Genomic DNA, 23,661 nt, shown 5'->3' on the forward strand with positions numbered 1-23,661 from the left:
TTGTCTGGCACAGGGAAATTTTAGACTCTCATGTAACGAGTAAGAGAATAATGGCACAAGGTATTCAGTCAAATAGAAGCAGAATGACATTTTGAAACAATCTGTTAGAATTTAAGGCCCTTCACCTAACAAGAGCAGTGTAACTGAGGAAGGTAGTAGTTTAAATGGCAGTTGCTCCTAATAAGCCGTTTCTTTTGAACTTCCCATTTGCTGTAGGCAATGATTCCAGAATGCAGAGGGATCTTTTCCTCAGTAAGATTTGAAATTTTCTCTTAAATCACTTTCTTATAGTCATAAAATGTATTTGAACTGAGGAGTATTAAAATTTTATGAAAGAGAATTTTCTATTAAACATCTCAGTTCAGTTCAGTTCTGTCACTCAGTCGTGTCCGACTGCTTGCAACCCTGTGGACGGCAGCATGCCAGGCCTCCCTGTTCATCACCAACTCCTGGAGCTTGTTCAAACTCATGTTAAACATCTACTTTTATTAAAATTATTTAGCATGCTTTAGCAGTGGTCACACAAGAGATGTTTTTGGACTTGGTTGTATCTTTTCTTGATGGTTAAAAAATTGTCAGTAAAATTTGTGTGTGGTCATTTTATTTTCATAGTTGAGGAAGCGTTAAAAGGCACTAGCTATATAAACGTCTAGGAAATTAAGTATTCAGAAATGACTTGTGAATGCTCAGAATTGCCAAGGACAACAGGTTGATTTAGACAGTATTTGCTTATGTCAAAGATCTTTGGGTGAATTGGATTAAGTGATAAGTGAAGACATTTGGTAGGTTCATGACTCATTCACTGGGAAAGTAAAGCTCAGATTTGCCCTGCCTGTCTACTCTTCTCCACCGCTGTCATGGAAGCATCTTCCTCAGAAGACAGGCAGAAGGAAGATGTGGATGATAAGCAAGTGTCAGATGGCGCTGCAGAGCGTCGCTGTGAGGCAGAGGTTGTCACAGAGTTATTGATGTGCCAAATGGAGTGATAGAAACCCCTGGAGAAGTCTGAGCTTTGAGCCTGAGTTACCTGGATTCCAGCATTGTCTCCCGGAATTCACCTTGCCCAGAGATGTGTAACCGAGAGGAATAGCAGGCAAAACCCCAAAGAGCAGTTGCCTCCAGTGTTTGATTCTGTAAGGTCACGAAGACAGAGCTTCCTTCCCCAAAAGAAATGAGCAAAGCCTAAGAATCTATTTATAGAGGGAAAGTAATGCAGGGGAAGTGAAGTATTCTAGCAAATTCAGTTTATGATCTGCTCTTGAGGGGGAAAGGGGGATTCAGAAAACTTGAACCATTTATGAAATCTATTTATTAGATTGAGCCACATAAAATTTCATCTGTTAAACTATTCTTGACCTATAAAATGAGTTATGTGGTTCAACTGACAACTTTGGGGCTACTATATTACTTCACTGGATAATTCCTTGGGTCCTCATTTATGACCAGCCCTGAATTTAAGAAATTTGAAAGATTATCTACATCTATCTATCTATCTATCTATCTATCACTTCTCAACTATCTATGAGAATTCTTAGGTTTGATACAATAAACTACCATAAACTGGATGGCTTAGAACAATTAAAATTTTTTCCAGCTTTGAGTTCTAGAATTCTGAAATCAGCAGGATAGCAGGGTTGGTTCCTTCTGCGGGCACTGAGGGAGCCTCTCTCCTGGCTTCTGGGGACAGTCGACGGTGCTGGGTGCTCCTTGGATGGGCCGTTGCACCATCTCTGTTTTCATCACGTGGCAGTCTTCTTGCATGTCTTCCTACCATCATCCCTCTCTGCATGTCTGTGTTCAAATTTCCTTCTTATAAAGACATCAGTTCTGTTGGATTAGGGGCCTACCCTACTCCAATATGAGCAAATCTTAAACTAATTACTCATATTTACAGCAACTCATTCCTAAAGTCTCATTTTTAAGGACTAGGGGTTAGGAGTTCAACATATTTTGGAGAGGGATACAATTTCACCCAGAATACTATCTATAAAATAGGACCTCTAAGGTGAATTTCAAAATATTCCATTCAATAATCTATCTGAAGTTGAATAAAATTTTTGTCACAATGAAGAAGCTAATGAACATAAAACCCATCCATTTTATAGGTGACCAGATTCATATATAAATGTTTTTAAGTCCAAGAAAACTTTCCTATTTCTTCAACAAGTTAATTATTTGATAACAATAATCCTCTTTCCTGGGATCTGTTAAAGAGATTTTCAGGACAGTTTACCCAAATTTCATTTTGTGGCAATATTATGTTACTTTCTCGTAGCTTAATTAGGAAGGATTTAGTTTATATTGGCAGTAAGGGACTTATTCCCCCTATAAAACACCCTGATCATCATTGCCAACCCATTAAGAACTCATATGTCTGGGTAAAAGACAAAGACTCTAATTAACCTATCAGAAGTCAGACTAAAGCATCTGCTCTCACGAATAAATCCGTATTCCATCAGTGGATAGGCACAGGGCAGAGTTGATATGATAATAAACATAAAATAAATTGTAACATTCAGACAGTTGGGTATTTTGGCTAATAAAACATTATTGCAGGAAATAAACAGCAATTATAACAAAAATATTTTAAATTACCGTATATTTTATGTTGTTCAGCCGCTCAGTAATGTCCGACTCTTTGCGATCCCATGAGCTCTAGCACACCAGGCTTCCTTGTCCTTCACTATCTCTCGGAGTTTGCACAGACCTCGTGTCCATTGAATCGATGATGCTATCCAGCCATCTCATTCTCTCTCACCCCCTTCTTCTGCCCTCAATCTTTCCCAGCATCAGAGTCGTTTCCTATGAGTCAGCTCTTCACATCAGGTTGCCAAAGTATTGGAGCTTCAGCATCAGTCGTTTCAGTGAATATTCGGGGTTGATTTCCTTTAGAATGGGCCAGTTCAACCTCCTTGCTGTCTTAAGACTCTCAAGAGTCTTCTCCAGCACTACAATTCGAGAGCATCAATTCTTCAGTACTCAGCTTTCTTTATGGTCCAACTCTGACATCAGGACATGACTGATGGAAAAACCATACCTTTGACTATATGGACCTTTGTGGGCAAAGTGACATCTCTGCTTTTTAATATGGTGTCGAGATTTGTCATAGCTTTTCTTCCAAGGAGCAAGCGTTATGGCTTGCTTCATAGCTGCAGTCACAGTCTGCAGTGATTTTGGGGCCCAAGAAAATAAAATCTGTCAGTATTTTCATTTATTCCCTATCTATTTGTCATGCAGTGATGGGACCAGATGCCATGATCTTCGTTTTTTGAATATTGAGTTCTAAACCAGCTTTTTCACTCTCCTATTTCACCCTCATCAAGAAGCTCTTTAATTTCTCTTTGCTTTCTGCCATTAGGGTAGTCTCATCTGCATACCTGAGGTTACTGATATTTCTCCGGGCATTGATTCCAGCCGGGAGAAATCTTGATTCCAGCTTGTGCTTCATCCAACGTGGCATTTCACATGATGTAGTCTGCATAAAAAGTGAAAAGTGAAAGTGAAGTCAGTCGTGTCTGACTCTTTGCAACTCCATGGACTGTAGCCTACAAGGCTCCTCCATCCATCTGTGGGATTTTCCAGGCAAGAGTACTGGGGTGGGTTGCCGTTTTCTTCTCCAGGGGGATCTTCTCGACCCAGGGATCAAGTCCAGGTCTCCCGCATTGTAGACAAATGCTTTCACCCTCTGAGCCACCAGGGGGATCCTACCACAGGCAGTCTGCATAGAAGTTAAATAAGCAGGGTGACAATATACAGCCTTGATGTACTCCTTTCCCAATTTTGAACCAGTTCATTGTTCCATGTCTGGTTCTAACTGTTGCTTCTTGACCTAACTGCTGCATAGAGGTTTCTCAGGAGGCAAGTAAGGTGGTCTGGTATTCCCATCTCTTTAAGAACTTTCCACAGTTTGTTGTGATTCACACAGTCAAAGGCTTATTGTTGTCAATGAATATATGGATATAACACCATGTTCTTTATCTATAGATAACTTTCATTTCTAGATTTAGAATACATTAATAATGACCAACATTATTAATGTCTGGAACTTAGTTTCAAATAATTCTCAACCAAAAAATGTGTGTATGTGTGTGCACATAAAGGGAGAGAGAAAGAAAATATGACAGAAATCAATAGTTACTAATTAGGACAATATACTAATGTTCATGCTGGTATTTCAAAATTTTAGTGTATGAAAAAATTCTCCTAACAAAAAATTAGTTTTAAAACATACTTAACCATTGAGATGTTGTTCAACTTAACTTTTCTTTGGCCATTCAGAAAGTGTTTCAAGATCTTACAGTTTCTAAATGTTGTGATAAACAACAGTGACTCTATTATAGAAGTACTGAAGTGCCAGAAAGCAGAAAATGGTATTAATAGTTGAGCCAACTTTTTACTGTACTGAAACTCCTGAGCGCTTCCAGAAACAAGATCCATTTATCTCACTGCATTGTTAATGAGGATAAAGCTTCGATAGTAGTGAAATTGAACAAGAAGGAAAATGAATTGAAGGGTTCTTTGGGTTGTTTGGACTTCCCTGGTGGCTCAATCGGTAAAAAAAAAAAAAAAAAAATTGCCTGCAATACAGGAGACCCAGGTTCACTCCCTGGGTCGGGAAGAGCCGCTGGGGAAGGAAATAGCAACCCACTCCTATAGGTGGTTTATTTTGAAATTTTTTTCAAAATAGTATTAGAGATCGTTGGACCAAAGAAGTCATGAAGTCACTTGAAGTGGCATGCCTACTCTCCTCCCGGGAAGAGTATCTCATTTTGTAACTTTTTATTCTGAAACACAGGTTCACAGCCAGTGCCATCTCTGTTGCCCATTAGTAACTCCCTACCTTGCATGTAAGGACTAGTATCAGGGGAACTGCAGACTTTGTAAAGCAAGTCCAGGGTAAAGGAAACAAGTCTTGCCATTTTCTTTCACTCATGAGCCTTTTGTCATCTCCATTTCATGTGATATTTAGAGGAAATTGAAATAGAGGAGAAAGATTTTCATAAGCTACGTCCTCAGGTGGACAACTTTGGAATATTAAAGGATTCTGACAGGACATTCTGTTGGTATTATAAGACTTTTGAAAATGCTAAACTTAAAACTGCGTAGAAGGAAAAAACAGATTCAAGAAAGTGTCAAAATTTGAACAGATTAAGCAGATGGAACCTTCAGTCTGGACTGACTTTTGCTGAGTTAAATGGAATCGCAACTTTTGAAGAATTGGGGGATAATAGAGGAACAAGTCAGAAACATCTCTTTTCCTAAGAGTACAGACCTTGGGGTGTGTGTAAATAATCACACTTCAGCTGTATCAATATGACTCATTTTCAGGAACTGGTTGAGATTTAAGAAAATTATGATCATCAATCGTTTATAGTGTCCCTGGAGTTTTGGAGATAAATATTCGAACCCTTAAAAAAGACTGCACTCCGTTTACTGTAAAATCCTTCTATGAATAGCCAATATGGAATCTAAGGTTAGTCTCAGTGTGTAGATTCAGAGATTATGAGTCTGAGAGCCCATCTCAGTCTCCTGACTCTCCGTAGGAACGGCTTAGTTGTGGGGTAAGATCAGGGACTGTGGAGCCAAGCAGCCTGAGTTCAGGATTACTTCCGCCATCACTATCTGGATGACTTTACAGCAGATATGTACATCTCTTAATGTTAGTTTCTTCATCTGTGAAATGGGTTTAAGAACATCTAGTTCATGGCATTTTACTAACAACTACAAAGAGATAATTTATGTAAAGTATTTCTCAGTACCTAGGGAGCATATAATAAATGGTGAACATTTTTCTATTGTTAATTGTAATAGGTGGGGTCACAAAGAGTCAGACACAACTTAGAAACTGAACAACAACAATAACCACACAGATATTTTATATTACAATATGGCATCCGGTCCCATCACTTCATGGGAAATAGATGGGGAAACAGTGGAAACAGTGGCTGACTTTATTTTTTGGGGCTCCAAAATCACTGCAGGTGGTGATTGCAGCCATGAAATTAAAAGATGCTTACTCCTTCAAAGGAAAGTTATGACCAACCTAGATAGCATATTAAAAAGCAGAGACATTATTTGCCAACAAAGGTCTGTCCAGTCAAGTCTATGGTTTTTCCAGTGGTCACCTATGGATGTGGGAGTTGGACTGTGAAGAAGGCTGAGCACCGAAGAATTGATACTTTTGAACTGTGGTGTTGGAGAAGACTCTTGAGAGTCCCTTGGACTGCAAGGAGATCCAACCAGTCCATCCTGAAGGAGATTAGTCCTGGGTGTTCACTGGAAGGACTGATGCTGAAGCTGAAACTCCAGTACTTTGGCCACGATGTGAAGAGCTGACTCATTTGAAAAGACCCTGATGCTTGGGGGCAGGAGGAGAAGGGGATGACAGAGGATGAGATGGCTGGATGGCATCACCGACTCGATGGACATGAGTTTGAGTAAACTCCAGGAGTTAGTGATGGACAGGGAGGCCTGGCGTGCTGTGATTCATGGGGTTGCAAAGAGTCGGACACGACTAAGCAACTGGGCTGAACTGAACTGAACTGAGTGCTATCTTATTCTGTGTAATTCTAATGTTTTCATTAGCTTTATTGAAAACTAAGCAGTGAGCCACCATATATGTTGTATACTGCTGTATGAATAAATTATATCATTTTGGGAGTCCTTTTAAAATAATCTGCTGAAAATGGATATGTATCTTTTTAAAATTAATTTTTATTGGCGTGTAGTTGCTTTACAGTGTTGTGTTAGCTTCTGCTTCACAGTAAAGTGAGTCCACTATACATATACATACACCCCGTGTTTTCCGATCTCCTTCCACTTTAGGTCACCAGAGGACTGAGCAGGGTTTCCTGAGCTATGTAGTCGGTTCTCACTGTTTATCTCTTTTATACATAGTATCAGTAGTGTATATATGTCAATCTTGACCTCCCAATTCATCCACCCCCTACTTTACTATTATCGATAAAATTTATTGTGATACTAAAGATTTCCGGTCATATGACCCCATACTTAAATCTTGGATGCCCATGATTCCTAGATTCATTCATTCCTCCTGTTTTATTCTGATTCTTGACGTTGGAGCACTGTCTCTTGATCTGTAGTGAAGAACGTGTTCTGGGTCTAAATGTTGTCTATTTTAGTTATTATAATATAAAGTTACCTATAGATTACTGGAAAAGCTTTTCTTGAGCAATTTAACATTCACTTGGTAATGTTTCTAACTTTTACAAAATTTTTATTAAATGCCCAAAGGCTAAAAGAGGCTTTTAATCTCTTCTCAGCTGGTTGAAGAGCTACACATTGTGCTTTGCTGATCATTCTGTGAGTTAGTCTACTCGTGTTCTCGTGTTCCTTTTTCCTGATGTCCTTATGAATTAGATCTTGGAGCATGTAACTGTGCTGCCGCAGCAGACTTTAAAAGGTTGCTCTAGATTGAATTGTAGAAAACACGCAGGCCTACCTCAAACTCTCAGTAGCTGGATCTCTAGGACATCTCCATTAGAGGAGTTTTCAGCTTCTTCAGTTCTGAAATGGAAGTAATGCTATTGATTCCACTCAGTAAACTGAAGGTTACCTGCTCTTATCTCTTTCTGTCTAACCTTTGGGAACATGGAAAACTGATCATAGGCCATTTGCTCTCAATTTCTGTGACATAGGTAAGAATGATGGCTAGGTTAATCTGGGTTAAAGATATGCATCTATTAAACTTTGCTAATACTTTAAATGTAGCTACTTTGAACCACTCACAGGTAGGCTCTAGAAGTGCAGTTAAGGTCGCCCTTGGTCAGTGATGGAGAGGACAATGATAAATCACTGGCCCAAATAGACTTTTTGGGCCCAATTGAGGTCTCAGAACACATTAAGGAAAGTAGCTTGCAGATAACAAGCTGTGTCAAGTGAAGTGAAACATCAAGCGTTCTGTCTGTTGGAACCTATTGATTTTCATAGGGGCTATTGCTATTAAGCTAGGTACCCTGGAATAGGGACAGGGATATTTCTATTGAGTTTGCGACAAGTGTATGTCTACAAGAGAAGAGAGATAACCAGGTAGAATGTTAATCTTGGCCTGATTTGTATGCTTTACCATTCAGAGATCCACTTGGAAGTCTGGATGTTCTTAGAGAAACTTAGTCATTCTAATTTGATTTTTTTTTTTTTTTTTGATAGAAACGCTGCTGGAATCCATCACAATTCAGCTCACTTATCTATCTTCTCATTATATTGATTTTTCACAGGCATTTTGTTGCTTTTTAAAAAATAACACCATAATTTAGAGGCAAGCCGGTGCAAGGGGAGTATGTGTTCTAATGCCGCAGCTCACGGAACGGCTGCCTTGATTTACCCCGAAGGGCTGGGGGCGTAGAGTGCAAGTGTTCGTCACTCAGGCGTGTCCGACTCTTTGTGACCCCATGGAGTGTAGCCCACCAGGCTTCTCTGTCCCTTGACTTTTCTAAGCAGGAATACTGCAGTGCGTAGCCATTCCCTTCTTCTGGGAATCTTCCCGACCCAGAGGTTGAACCCAGGTCTCCTGCATTGAAGGCAGATTCTTACTCTCTGTGCCACCAGGGAAGCCCCAGAGGAGGAGGGAGAAGGAAAGAGATGAAGAAGGGGAGATACTGAATATACCAGTCCTGGTCTGTGTGCTGTTATCCGAAAGAAACATACTGTGCACTTATGCCATCTACTCAGCTTATCACGTTAAACCCTCTAGTACTTTTATAAGTGGTGAGTGGTTGGATCCAAAATGGTCTTCACCCTTTATATGAAGTCTGTGGAGCAGCAGCAGGAGTGACTAGCCCGAACTAGAGGAAATCTTAGAGGGAGAGCTTATGTCACCATTCCCTAGCAGAAGATAGAGACGGAGCTTCATCAGAGACCTGAGTGCGGAAGGTCTGGTAACCAGAGGAGAGGTGCAGAGAGGCTGCGAGGAGCTCCGGGACGGAGAGCTGGGGAGCGGAGCGGACGGGCCACAGCCGGAAAGGAGAGACAGGGTGAGCCTGCAGGCGCCCTCAGGACCCCTGACGTGTGAGCTCCGGGGGGCAGAGCCGGGGAGTGCATGGGCCACAGCCAGGAAGGCTGGAAGAGCCGGGAGAAGCATGAGCCTGCAGGCGCCCTCAGGATCCCTGACTTAGTGAGGAGGAGAAGGGCTGTAAGCTTAGTGCTAACCATGAAAAACATTCTAATAAGTTTTGATTTTTATATTTATTTGTGGTAAAGGTTGAATAATGGTCAAAGCTGCATCTATCCAGACAATGTAAGAAGAGAGGAGAGAAAAACGGCTAAGAGGAGATCAAGTCCTGGAACTCCAGACTGTCAATCTGCTGAGAGAGAAGAAATGAATGACTGTTTGCATAAGATATTGGTTAGAAGAAATCCAAATAATTTTCAGTATTGAATTAGCTTACAGCAGTTTGTTTTTAAAGAAAGAGTTCTCAGATTACCATATGCCAGTTCAGCAATTTTAACAGGAAAGAATAAAAATGGGAGCCACACTTAATTATTCAGCAGTCTGTAGTAACCCCTTTCATATGTTAATGCAAAAATTCTTCATGGGAATTTCCCTGGAAACCGAAAGACTCAATAGCATGGAGTCCTAAATCTGAGCCCTTTCTGTTTGATCCCAGCTGGGTCCTGAAAGAGAAAAAAGGCTAGAAAAAAAGGAAGGAGTGATCGTGGCCCCGATCTGGTACTGAAGCTAGATACTGCTCCTTGCTAATCTGATTAAGGATGAAAAAGCCTTTGTGGACTGACACACAGACACCGAAGCTGAGTGCAGATCAAGTCACTCTGCGAAACGGGGCTTCCTGTGAACAGAGAAAGCAAGCAACGTGTTTCTTTTCTAGATGCTGTAAAGCCTCAGGCTAGTGAGTGTCAGCATGCAGCGCCCACTAAGGAATGGAAGATAGTACTGGAGCGTGTAATGGGCACCGTTGGGGTGTGGCCGCCTTCGTCTTCCTGACACCGGCCGCACGATGGTCCAGTGGTGTATGTGGCGTCTTTTCTCTCTTGTCTCATGGGTAGATAGGATGCCGATGGTCCCGCCACAGGCCGTGCGTGTGGAATTCCAGTGTGCCCTCCGTTCCAAGTGTCAGCATCACAGGGTGCGTTTAGTTAAAGCTACTCATACTTGAGCTCTATCCCAGAGGTCTGAAAAATGTATCAAATGGATAGGTATATCTACAATGCTTTTTGCCCCACAGGATACCAGGCTGTCACTGGGAGGATTTTTCTTTGAAATTTTGAGATCAGGACAGTTTAGAACTATTTTTCCATTATAGCATCAGGACATATTTGGGTGTCATGATCAGTTTCTAGGTGTGACAAAAATAATAAAGTAGTATAGACTGTGAATGACTTTTTTAATTGATAAATCAAAGTGAATCCAAGTTTGCTATCCTCATCTTTTAAATTTTGACATATTTTATGAAGGAAATATGGATAAGTGTCATGATTTACCTACCATATTTATATCTGCATAAAAGAAGAAATTTAAGCATCCTTTATTTTCTATGACAGTTAAAATTCTTGCTGAATCTGGTACCAACTGGGTATCTGGGGGGAAAGTACTTAAAAGTTTTAGACAAAAATATCTTAGCTTTTTTCCAGTTTGAGTCTCTTTTAGCTTAAAAGAATTTCTCTAGGGTAAACATTCAGTGTAAATCCAGCTCTGTCTTGGAGCTGTTTCTCTGTCACCTGCTCTTCCTACAGTGGCTTCTGGGTTCAAGGGCGGCTGTCACCGTGGAGCGTGGCCCCTTCCGTGAGCACAGGACAGAGGTACACACGGCCACTGCCGGCGCTGACCCCCGGGCCGGGGAGGCCAGGGCGTGGCGGCTGCAGACGGCCGTGGGGCACATCAACACACCGTGGGCATGAATACGATCAGACACTCAGAGGAGGACAGGACCACCCAGTGCTTGGATCACAGGCCCTTTCCACTGCATTCCTCGCACCCTGACAATCCTGGGGACTGTTGGCAAGAGAGGGAGCAGTGCTGGATCCGCAGCATGGAATGTATGCACATCTGCCCAGTCAGTCAATGTGGAGCTTTATAGCTGAGCCGTTCCGTCCAGAAAAGAGTGGAGAGCATGCTGATGGTGCATAGAGGACACACACATCACTGCACAGAAACTGAGGAGGACTGAGCCGGTATGCTTCCACTGTTGATTTCTGGAAGCATCTGATCTCTCCAGAAAAATGAAGCTCTGGGTTAAGATGTTAAGATGATTCCTCACCAAAGAAGGCAAATTCAACTTTATGCAATGAGAGAGAATACCGCCGTGGAGCAAAATCAACCGGGAGTTTTTCTACAGACCTTAAATCATTAAGATTTATAGTATCTCATTCTTATTGTAGCCCTAGAGCTTTATGATGTTACTTTTAGGATCATTTAAAAGTCTTTTTTGTCTATAGCATGTTCTTTTCCTTTTTAGAGGAAGTTTTTAGCATTTTTGAACAATTTTAACTGGGGTATCTGAAAGTCTTAATTATCTTAGAGAGATTGTCAAGGAGCTAAAGAGCATCCAGTTCCCCTACTCAAAGCTATCCTCAGAAAGGTATTCAACCCCAAGATGGTACTTAAAAGATAGTATTTCCAGGAGCACTTTTTGTCTTAGTTATTTGTTTTTTGTTCTTTGACAGGTTACAAAGTCATAAGCGTCTTGAATATCTAAATTCTCAGTTTTGTGTCTCGTAGATGATCACCTAGTTTTAGGATCAAAGGGAGAATTCAGGCATCTGAAAACACAGTGTTCTGCCCTTCACTTCAAATGGTTTGGGGATTGTACCAAGTCATTGCTGTCCAACTGAAAGCAATATAAAATGAGAACTGAATTTTGCTGTTTTCATGCTTCCTTAGTAAGTTGTAAAGTGCTTTGAAAAGTACTGCCTTGATGGTGTGAAAATGACGAAAAAGAACAAAAGGGACATGACGAATTTGTTCCAGTCCTGTTAGAACTTGAATGTCTGTAGGATCTGGCTGATCCCCAGGTCTGTAGTAACCCAGGTGTTACCCTGACGGTCAGCAGTAATTAATAAACATGAGAAATGACCTTGAAGCTTCTATGGAGCTTAAGTAAAGTAGGACAGCTCTCATCCCAGTCTTCAAAAAAAGGTGAAGGACAAAAATAAACTCAAAATGGATTAAAGATCTAAATGTAAGACCAGAAGCTATAAAACTCCTAGAGGAGAACATAGGCAAAACACTCTCTGACATAAATCACAGCAAGATCCTCTATGAAGCACCTCCCAGAATATTGGAAATAAAAGCAAAAATAAACAAATGGGACCAAATGAAACTTAAAAACGTTTGCACAACAAAGGACACTATAAGCAAGGTGAAAAGACAGCCTTCAGAATGGGAGAAAATAATAGCAAATGAAAAAACAGACAAAGGATTAATCTCAAAAATATACAAGCAACTCCTGCAGCTCAATTCCAGAAAAATAAATGACCCAATCAAAAAATGGGCCAAAGATCTAAATAGACATTTCTCCAAAGAAGACATACAGATGGCTAACAAACACATGAAAAGATGCTCCACATCACTCATTATCAGAGAAATGCAAATCAAAACCACAATGAGGTACCATTACACGCCAGTCAGGATGGCTGCTATCCAAAAGTCTACAAGCAATAAATGCTGGAGAGGGTGTGGAGAAAAGGGAACCCTCTTACACTGTTGGTGGGAATGCAAACTAGTACAGCCACTATGGAGAACAGTGTGGAGATTCCTTAAAAAACTGGAAATAGAACTGCCATATGACCCAGCAATCCCACTCCTGGGCATACACACCACGGAAACCAGATCTGAAAGAGACACGTGCACCCCAATGTTCATCGCAGCACTGTTTATAATAGCCAGGACATGGAAGCAACCTAGATGCCCATCAGCAGACGAATGGATAAGGAAGCTGTGGTACATATACACCATGGAATATTATTCAGCCATTAAAAAGAATTCATTTGTATCAGTTCTAATGAGATGGATAAAACTGGAGCCCATTATACAGAGTTAAGTAAGCCAGAAAGATAAACACCAATATAGTATACTAATGCATATATATGGAATTTAAAGAGACAGTAATGATAACCCTATATGCAAAACAGAAAAAGAGACACAGATGCACAGAATAGACGTTTAAACTCTGTAGGAGACGGTGAGGGTGGGATGTTCAGAGAGAACAGCATTGAAACAAGTATACTATCAAGTGTGAAACAGATCACCAGCCCCTGTTGGATGCATGAGACAAGCGCTCAGGGCTGGTGCACTGGGAAGACCCAGAGGGATGAGGTGGGGAGGGAGGCAGGAGGGGGGATCAGGATGGGGAAGACATGTAAATCCATGACTGATTCATGTCAATGTATGGCAAAACCCACTACAATATTGTAAACTAGTTAGCCTCCAACTAATAAAATTAAATGAAAAAAAAAAAAAAGGTGAAGGAATGTGTTTAAATCTGAATGCAAAGAGGCATCAATTCTCCTCTTTGACTACCATTCAGCAAGATTATATTGGACATAGTTTAGGATTTTAATAAAACTGTCTTCAACTTTTAGGGAAAAAGGATAAATAAAAACTATAATTTCCTGCTTGTTAGACATTTTTCCTTACTAGAACTGGAATGCTGTCGTATATACCTTTATTTCTAGGGTTGAGTTTGTTTTCGTTGGATTAATTTTTATGGAAAGACTTAGAAAATTGGAAATAGAAAACTGGGAAATGTTTACCTTGCTTTTACAAATTATTTCAGGAACGACACTGAACATCTACCATGGGCCAAGAGATTTTGTGTATATTCTCATTTAATCCTTATAACAATAAAATGTGTAGGGTAGCAATTATTATCCCCATCTTATCCATGAAGAAATTGAAATAATCCTCACATGGAAAAGAGACTTTATAAAAGACTCTAAATGGTAGGTCCAGAATTCAAACTAAATTTTTTTAAAAGTACAGCCAAGGATGTTCATTACAGAATGACTTATATTAGTAACAAAATGTAAGAAATTTTTAAAGTACCTAACCATAAGTTAGTGTTAGTCACTCAGTCGTGTCTGACTCTTTGCCCCTCCAGGGACAGTAGCCCGCCAGGCTCCTCTGTTGATGGAATTCTCAGGCAAGAGTACTGGAGTGGGTAGCCATTTCTTTCTCCAGGGGATCTTCCCAACCCAGGGATCAAATGCAGATCTCTTGCATTGCAGGCAAATCTTTACCGTCTGAGACCCCAGGGAAGGGCTATCTGACCACTGATGACACTGGGCCATTAGGAAGCTCCTTTGCACTCTGCTAATGAACACTGGCGGTGGTCTAGTCACTAAGTCTAGTCCAACTCGTGCAACCCCATGGACTGTAGCCCACCAGGCTCCTCTGTCCACGGGATTCTCCAGGCAAGAGTACTGGAGTGAGTTGCCCTTTCCTTCTCCAGGGGATCTTCCCAACTCAGGAATCGAACCCATGTCTGCTGCATTGCAGGCAGATTCTTTACCAATGGAGTTACGAGGGAAGCCCCTTACAAATATTAGGTAGTCATAAAACTTTATGATATTTTCAGTGAACATTGTAAGACACAAAACTGTATTTCCATTTTAAATATATAAGGAAATATGCACAATTTTTAAAAGGAAAGTAAATAAAATGGCAATGTTAAAATGGTAGATACGTTACTACTCTCTTTTGCTTTTTATATTTTACTTTAAAAAAAAGTGACTGTGATACCTGTAAAAAATAAATAATATTCATTTATTTTCTTCCAGCCCTGACAACATGAACATAACAGAACATTTGGGAGGCTAACACTATATTTATTTTTTATCACCGGATATCAATTTCATTTTTGCATGGGTTCGATCATGAGGGTGTTGAAGTCACCTCACTGGGGAATATGGGAGTTGAAATCCAGCAAAGTTTTTCTTTTGAACTGTCCCTTGACAGGGACAGAGACAGAGCAGAATATTCATAGTCGTGTCCCTGATTTCTCTGCTTTCCAAGATCTCACTTCTCCTTCTTTGGGAATGCATATGGATTCTAGTTCTCACTGTTCTCCTTTCTGATTTTCATCATTTCACTCTCATTTAATCTCCTCTGTGGTTGTGTTTGATACACAGTGTGGGTCACACAAATGGCAGTCAGGGTGTCCTGCTTGAAGGAGAAGCTGTGACGCTCTCTGTAACCTCCCCGGGGGAGAGGAGCAGCTGTGGGATGCCGCAGTGGGCTTAGAAAGGCAGGGACTCCTCCAGAGCTTTTATTACTTCTGTTTCTTGGAACAGTCCCTATTTATCCCGGGAGAGTGCAATCTAGAATAAGTAGTATAGTGATTCTTTGTAGCTCACAGTTGAGAAATCACAGCTCTTACCTGTATAGACTGGACGATCTGGGTACTCAGCTCTGCCTGTGAGACAGGCGCTCTCCACTCCTGGTGTTGATGACATGATTTGGCTGGCAGGAGGATAAATGGCTAACCAAACCCACTCTCATCTAAACAAAGCTGTTAAACCAGAGCCACTTATCTTTTATATTCAAACACTAGCACCATCCCTCATTTATTTATTCAATAAATTAATATATAGCAGGTGTTGGTAAGTAATGTTGGAGTTACTGATGGGTAAAAATAGGCCATTTGCTATTATAGAGCTTATGTTCTGGTGGAGGAAGCAGGTAACTTAAAAGCAATGGTAACAGATTTGTGTAACTTTATGAAGGGACTAGAGTGATGATCACGGTCGTGTGTGTATGTGGGCCTGCCTGCGTGCCAATCCACTTCAGCCATGTCTGACTCTGTGGCATGGACTCTGCCAGGCTCCTCTGTCCATGGAACTCTCCAGGCAAGAGTCCTGGAGTGGGCAACCCTGCCTTCCTCCAGGGGTCTTCCGACCCAGGGGTTGAACCTGAGTCTCCTGCGGCTCCTCCACTGCAGGCAGATTCTTTTTCCCTGAGCTACCCGGAAGCCCCGTGTATACATGCATGTGCCTTCTTTTGGTGCAGTGACCTGGGAAAGCCTCTCCGTTGCTTTCTGAGTGAAGTGGGAGGGTCAAAGGGAGGAGGCCTGGAGCCTGGTCTGGAGCCGAGTGGCCAGTGTAGCAGGGAAACGACACCCGCCCACAAGGGTGAGTCCCCATCCGGAGCTGTAAGGCCTTGGGACCAGGAGGTAGCTTTATTCTGAGCACAGTGGGGTGCCAGCATTTAAACTGGTGAGGGACATGACCTGATTTACATTTTAAAGATATCACTGGCTGCTGCATGCAGAGGGAGTGATCGGAGGTTAAAAATCAGAGCAGGGCTACTAGGTAGGGAGGATTATAATACTTGTAGCCTTTAAAGTAGAAGAAAAGTCAGACCAGAATGGTGACATGGTATAATCAATTTCATGTGAAGAAGGGAGTGATCAGATATTCTATCAAATGCTGCTGACAGAGTAAGATAAGATCAGAAATGTAGTCTCCTTCAAGGAGACCTCTGGTCTCTCCTATAAAAGCAGATGAAGCCAGATTGAATTTCACTGACAAATCTATGAGGAAAGGGAGGAGGAAGTGGAGAAAGAATACAGAGACCACTCTGGAGAGGTTTTCTGCTAAGGGGAGCAGAGTTACACTTTGAAAGCAGGAAGAGGGGTGAGGGATTGGGGAATGAGATGTTTTTAAAGAAAAGACGTATTAAATGAGGGTGACCCCCGCCATGTATTCTTAATGCCAGGGAGAGATACAGAGATGAAATAGGAGAAAAGTAAAAGTGAAATTTGCTCAGTCGTGTCTGACTCTTTGCAACCCCATGAACTGTACAGTCCATGAAATTCTCTAGGCCAGAATACTGGAGTGGGTACCCCTTCCCTTCTCCAGAAAGAGGTATGTAACGTCCTTTCTACTTTATATATCGTGTTCTTTTCCCATTTTTCTCTCCCTCTGTCAAATCTGTTTCTAAAGAAAGTCTGGCATCAGTCAAATCTTCTGTATAAGCTTTGTTCAGTTTGTTATCTCTCCCAGGAATATTTTAAGCCTGCTTCATTCACTGTTAAGTAAAAGCCTGTTCCCTGTGAAAGGGTTTCTAGCATCTGCGAGCAGGAAGGCTCGTATTTTAGACTTTAAGAATGAAGGAGAAGAGGTAGCCTCCCTTGAGAGAGCTGCTCTCTTCTGAACCTACCTGATGTACAGAGGTTTCAAGTTCTGAAAGACACCTGTCCTTTTTTCTGGGCTGAGCTTCTAAGAGGCATTTTTTTCTAGCCTAAATCCTGTTCCGATCCTCAGGCTCCTCCTCTTTTGGAAAGCTCCCCTTTCCTCTATTTCATTCTCCCAAATGTTTCAGAGAATGCAGAGTAGGAGGCAGTCATCACAGAACTACCAAAACACATTGTTTCACAGTTCTCAAAACCAAGCTTATTTGAGCTTTATTAGTTTATCTTCTCATTCTGATTAGAGTCAGATTGGCATTAGACTAATCTCACTAAGTGTGAAATAGGAGACTGGCTCCTCCGCCACTCACGTCTTCTTTCTGCCCCACCCCGCCACGCCTGTGGCGCCTCCCGGCCCCCACCACTGAGGCGTCACTGCTGAGCCGTCACCTCCTCTGTGTTACTGCCCCTTCCCTTCTCCTCTGAGTCCAAAGTTGTGCTGAAATATCTTGGAGAAGAACATTCAAGACAAAAGATTGTCAAGGACAAAGTGAAAAGGCTCAGAAGTGGAGACGATCTTTGATTCTTCAAAGATCAATTTGATGATCAGCGAGCTACAGTAGATGACTCAGTGGTAAAGAATCCGCCTGCAAGGCAGGAGATGCTGGAGACATGGGTTCCATCCCTGGGTTAGGAAGATCCTCTGGAGTCGGAAGTGGCAACCTACTCCTATATTCTTGACTGGAGAACCCCATGGACAGAGGAGCCTGGTGGGCTACAGTCCACGGGGTCGCACAGAGTCGACACGACTCGGCAACGGAGCAGACACACGCGCCAGCGATAGTCCCAGGCGGTGAATAGTGTGTGAGTCCAGCTCTGGGCAGGACCATACTGCTGTTTGCGTCTTTCTAAACCCGATGCTCTCCAGTCCTCACCGTCTCAGTAAATGGCAATATCATTCTCCCCATTTCTCAGGCAGAAAAGCAAGCAGTCACCCTTTACACTAAGGTAGTCGTGAGATGCCCAGGTTTCTGTTAGATGAAGATAAAGGAATAATCAGATTCGGCTAAAGTTCTGTAGGTATTGGAGAGAATAGCTTCATGTAGGAAAACCTCAATATTTTTATGTGTCTCACATTTGGTTTATGCGTGTTCAAGTAGCAGTTCTTGGCTTTCAAATCCTTGTAGGTTAAAACTGTCATTCTTGAATTTAACAAAGCTCCTGTTGTCAAGTCATTTCACCAAGCATGTTATTGCCAACACATCCTTGTTGATATGTCTGAAAACAGGATGCTAAATTAAGAAAAAACTGTGCAGAAAAGAGTTGTGAAAAGTTAAAGATACTTTTCTGCTTACTTACCATTAATAATTTATATTTTGCCTCTTTTCACAAAGAATCTAAGGAGCACAGTTCTGTAGCTCACATCATGTTCTCTGGTCATTGTTTAAACCAAAAATGAGCCTAAAAAGTCAGAGAACTAACAGAGACAAAATAAGACTTACGATCTCCATCCCTGCAAAGAGAATGAGATGAAAGTGAGCGTTTATGTGGAGATGCTGCCTTACTTGACTGACTCCTAGAAGCAGAGCAGGAGCCAGCTTGCCCAGAGTACTGGGAGCTCCGGAGTCTGGATCTCGACCCCGTCTGAGACGGCCAGAGGATCGAGGCCACGAGAGATCTGGGGGTGCAGTTACTCTCCTTTCCAGTTACTTCACTGCCTGTGTCTCTATTCATTATTCTCACATGCAGAGACTGGTTTTCCTTTTTCTTCCTACTTAATTCCTCAGTACTTTCTTCTTCATGTATTTTCAATTCTTCCTTCTTTTTTCCCTTAGCCTTCCACATCCCAGCGTAGGAGTGTATTTGCTGTGTGTCTCAGTGAAGGGCCCACGTCTGATCGACTGTCCGATGGTGGAGCCTTCTTCTCTGATGTTACTATGGAACTGTACCTCTTACCCATTTCTCTCTCTCCCTCCATGGAGGCAGACAGCAAAGTTGGGATTTCTTTCAGTATTGAGGAATCTTGATTTCCATGGAGTTTTAAAACTGTACAAATGATTTTATGATGATGGAAAGATATATTTCTTTGACTGTTTAAGGTAGTTCAGTTCAGTCATTCACTCATGTCTGGCTCTTTGCGGTCATCACATGGGGAGGCTAAAACATGGCTTTTCATGCGTCCAAGCCATCTAAGATTATCAGTGTCACATTGGCAGCTATTCAGCGGCACAAAGAATGTAAATGGAAGAAAAGCTCTTTCTGATGGGCAGTAAAATACAGTACATCAGGCAAGCAGCTCTGGTCCCATTGCAGTCAGTCTGATTTTCCTGTGACGGATTAAAACTCAAGAGTCACTGTGACTGGGCCAAACGCCCATGGGCCTCCCAGATCCCTTGCACCTAACTGTCTTCAGACCAGGCAGGGCTGCATGGCGTGCTGGCTGCTGACATCCGTAGGCCAGCCCGGACACACATTTCAAGCTTCTGACTCCTCCAGCCACTTCTAAGTTTGAATGAGATATGACACCTGATGAAAAGCAATATGGCACCGCAAGTGCCTGTCCGAGGCTACACATGGAGCCCAGAGGCATACAAATCCAACACCTTGGGGCCAAAACTGGCCAGTGGGAAAGAGGAGGAAGTTCCTGGGAGGTGAATCCCCTCTCTCCCCACCGTCCCCTGAACTGGAAGGCGTGGCGATCGTGCGTGGGTCCTCCGGGGAGGGGCTATGTGCCAGCTGGGTGCGGCTGCCCCGTGACCTGCTGCGTTCTTAGGGCTCTGCAGCCAGTTAGAATTTTCTTGTGTATTCAATTTTTGTGTATATGTGTAATGTGTATTTTTATCATTGAAAATTGTTAGCAATTAAAAACCAACATTCTCCAAGTTATTTTGTACATAGTGAAAGTATGTTTTATGGGTTTTCAGATGAAAAACTCAAGAGTGACCATGATTGGACAAAACTCCTATACAACAGTGTTGTTGTTGATTTGTTAAAGCCATCTGTGGATGCTTCTGAAAGATGCAAATTACAGCAGCTCTTGAAGCTAATTTCAAGCGGCAGTAATGACTGTTCATGTCGCTGCCCGCTTTTGTGGCTTGCCTGACAGTTACGTTCTTGGAAAAATAGCACTTACTCCGAATGGCCGTGCCCGCGCTCAGACCCTCCCTAACCCGCCGTGTATGTTAAAGTCAGCCGTCTGCTCCGGACCGCCCTGTGTCCGCACTGCCCGGCGGGCCGTCTGCGGTGCCAGCGGGCGCTGCCCCTGGCCCTGCTGTGCGGGCCGCGCGCCGCGGGGCCTCTCTGCTCGCAGACCCCGGGCTCTGCGCGGCTGGCCCAGTGTTGGGCCCGTGGGCTCCGCTGCCCCCGCACCTGGAACACGGGGTGAGCCCGTACCCCCTGCGCTGGCACCAGGGAAGGCCCTGCCCAGGTGTTTGGAAGGGAAGTCAGAAGTGGGAAGGCGGCGATACCCTCTGGAGCGGGAGAAACCCTGGGGAGGTGTCAGGCAAGGTGGCTGGCAGGACGCACCCCGGGTGCCCTCCGCGCCGCGACGCCTTTGGGGAACCACCCCCACAGTTCGGCTGTCCAGGGACCTCTAGACTTTGTTTCGAAAAGGTGACGAGTGACTCTCAGCTAACCTCTGCGGGAAGGATGTTCTGACCTGAGACTTGCTCTGTCCTTGGCTTCTCAGCCGTTTGTCTGTCTGTCTCTGTTTCCCCTTCTCCCCTTCGGCCTCATTCCTGCTGGGTTCCTCAGGTGCCATCGCCTTGGCTGCTAGTCCAGGTTTTGCCAAGCAGTTTACTCTCTGCGGATTGATGACTGTAAATACCCCAGTTTTCTCTAGTTTCTTCTTTCTAAGATTCTTCCTGGCCTCCACTTGAGTCATGACCCGCGTTCAGTCTGGGCTTCGGCATTCAGGCGAGCAGGGAGGAGACGGCGTTCACATTTTTCTTTCATTTAAATTATTACTGCAATTTTGTTTTTTTTTTCTAGTTTCTGCTTTCAGATGTGTAATGTTGAGGTTTCTGGAGTAGCAGTTCTCAAACTTGTGGGCTATAGGAGCCCTGTCTACTCTCTAACTCACTGAGAATCCCAAATAGCTACACGTTTACTGACTCTGGTAAAAAATCCACCTGCAGTGCAGAAGACTCAGGAGATGCGGGTTCGATCCCTGGGTCAAGAAGATCCCCTGGAGGAGGAAATGACAACCCAGTCCAGTATTCTTGCCTGGGAAATCCCATGGACGGAGGAGCCTGCTGGGCTACAGTCCACGGGGTCGCAAAGAGTCAGACAAGACTGCATATACACACGCATTTACTGTATTAGAGACTGAAGAATCTCTGTAATAAGAGATTAAAGAATTTTGAGTGTTAATTAACTAAAGCTGTAGTAGTAATGAATCCAGTTCTAGTATATTTTAACATAAATAATATTTACAGTGAAAAATAAGTTTATTTTCCAAAAGATAAAAATACTTAGAAGAGTGTCATTATTTTGTAAATCTCTTTATTATCTGGCTCAATAGAAGACAGTTTAATTCTCAACTGCTTCTGCATTCAATTTGTTTTGTTTCAAGTATAGGGAAAAAAAAATCTGGTCTCACCCAGATGCGTTGTTGGAAAAGGGTAAGTGTTATATACCCTGAAAAGAGTCTTAGGGACCCAGAAGGGTCCTCCAGTCATACTTTGAGAGCTACTAATCTTAAGTATAGTGGGAAAATAATTACCCTTTGCAAAATTAACTTTAAGGAAAATTAATTCTGAATTAAAAACAAACAACTACATTAGAAGAGTATTATTCCAAATAATCTAATCTGCTATGAATATTTCCAGAGTTAAGATAATTTTCAAAGAACTAATTTTTGATGGCATCCCGATATTTAATGTATTAACATAACATGATAAAACCACCACAGTATTGTAAAGTAATTAGCCTCCAATTAAAATAAATTAATTAAAATAAATAGATTTGTTTAAGATTCATATTGGTATTAAAAGATTTTACTATATCATGTGAAAAGAGTTAAAGGATATCTTTGATACTTATTTTAAATGGATCAAAATTATGAAAACAAGGAAGAAAACCTTGTATTACATGAACATTAAATGTGTAATATGAAACATAGGTTCGACTGTTAACAAATCTTATAGACACTCATGTTCTGAAATTTTTTTAAACATCACACAATAATGAAAAAAAAAAAATATATATATATATATATTTGTATTAGTGAGGAAATTCAAGTTGTCCTATGGAGAAGATTGTGATTAAAAAAATGCATATTCACTGGATGAATCCTTCTTACGTGAGACATCTGAGATAGACTCAGGGAAGCAGAGAGCAGGCCTGTGCTCCCTGAAGGGTGGGTGGGGAGGGCGTGGAGAGTTGCTGTTCCGTGGGCATCAATTGTACAAGGTCAGAGAGGTCCAGAGAGCTCCTGCACCGCACATTGCCTGTAGTTAACAGCAAGATACTGTTTGCTTAAAAATTTGTTAGAGGGTAGATTTCACATTAAGTGTTCTTAAACGCCCCCCCCCCACACACATACACACACAACAAAGGGACACGGGAAGCTTTTGGAGGTGATGGATATATTTATTACCTTGATTATGGTGATGGGAACTTATGTCCAGACTCACCACATGGTATACATTGATTATGTGTGGGTTTTTGTATATCATTTATGCCTTAGCAAAGATAGAAAAAGTGTTACATTTTTAAAATAATTAAAGAATTATTATGTATATGGAGATTTTCCTCAATAGCATCTGCAGAGCTGAAATGGAGTGTGAGCCAAGAGTTCTTCGGAAGAAATCTGTCAGTGTCTGCCTGCTTTAGCGATGCCTCTCTCTGTCAGAGATCTCCCATCTGATGCAAGGAGAATGTCTTTTGTTCAATAGCAAATTTTCATGGAATAGGTGATTTGTTTCACCTGGTATGTGAACTCGCATAGCGTTTTCCTCTAACACCACATCGCCCCCAAACCGTGCAGTCTCCATGCCATGGGTCAGGCTCCCGGATGTCACTGAGCGGCCACCAGCGTCCCACACATCACACTAGCACCACCCGCGCACACTTGAGAAAGTCTTTCTTCACTTTATTTTAACAATAGTGTGACTTTTAATGGCTAATAACTTCAGAGCCTTTTAGAGTTAGCCCACTGTTTGAGTGATAGCAATGTTCTGACTCATGGAAAAATGATCCTCCACTGAACAATGAAATTTTTAAAACAAAACTTGTTTACAGCTTACATTCTTCTTCTTATGGCATTTTATAGAGGAGTTTTATGCCCAAAATTAGATTATAATCTTCCTCTGAAAAAGATCACTTTTATTTGTTTTTTCATTGTTTAATATGAGCCTGAGCACATACAAAACTGTATTAAACCCTTACCATGTGGCATGCATTTATTACATATACATTCACAAGAGATCCTTGACTCCCCTGGTTCCAAGGAACATGTTTTCTTTTTGTCAAATGGTCAGATTTGTAAGCTTTTCTCTGCCTGAGATATTTGGAGAATGATGAAAGCTGTATGCCCTCTTCCATCCCAGAAGGCATA

General features: G+C 42.0%; 1 protein-coding gene across 1 annotated transcript in view; it reads left to right on the forward strand.

Moving 5' to 3' along the window:
- CAMK4 (calcium/calmodulin dependent protein kinase IV) overlaps window positions 1-23,661 on the forward strand; it is a 240,192-nt gene that overhangs the window by 124,781 nt on the left and 91,750 nt on the right. The gene's annotated exons all lie outside the window — the stretch shown is intronic.

The sequence above is a fragment of the Muntiacus reevesi genome, chromosome 1 (genome assembly GCF_963930625.1).
Source record: "Muntiacus reevesi chromosome 1, mMunRee1.1, whole genome shotgun sequence".
Taxonomy (NCBI): domain Eukaryota; kingdom Metazoa; phylum Chordata; class Mammalia; order Artiodactyla; family Cervidae; genus Muntiacus; species Muntiacus reevesi.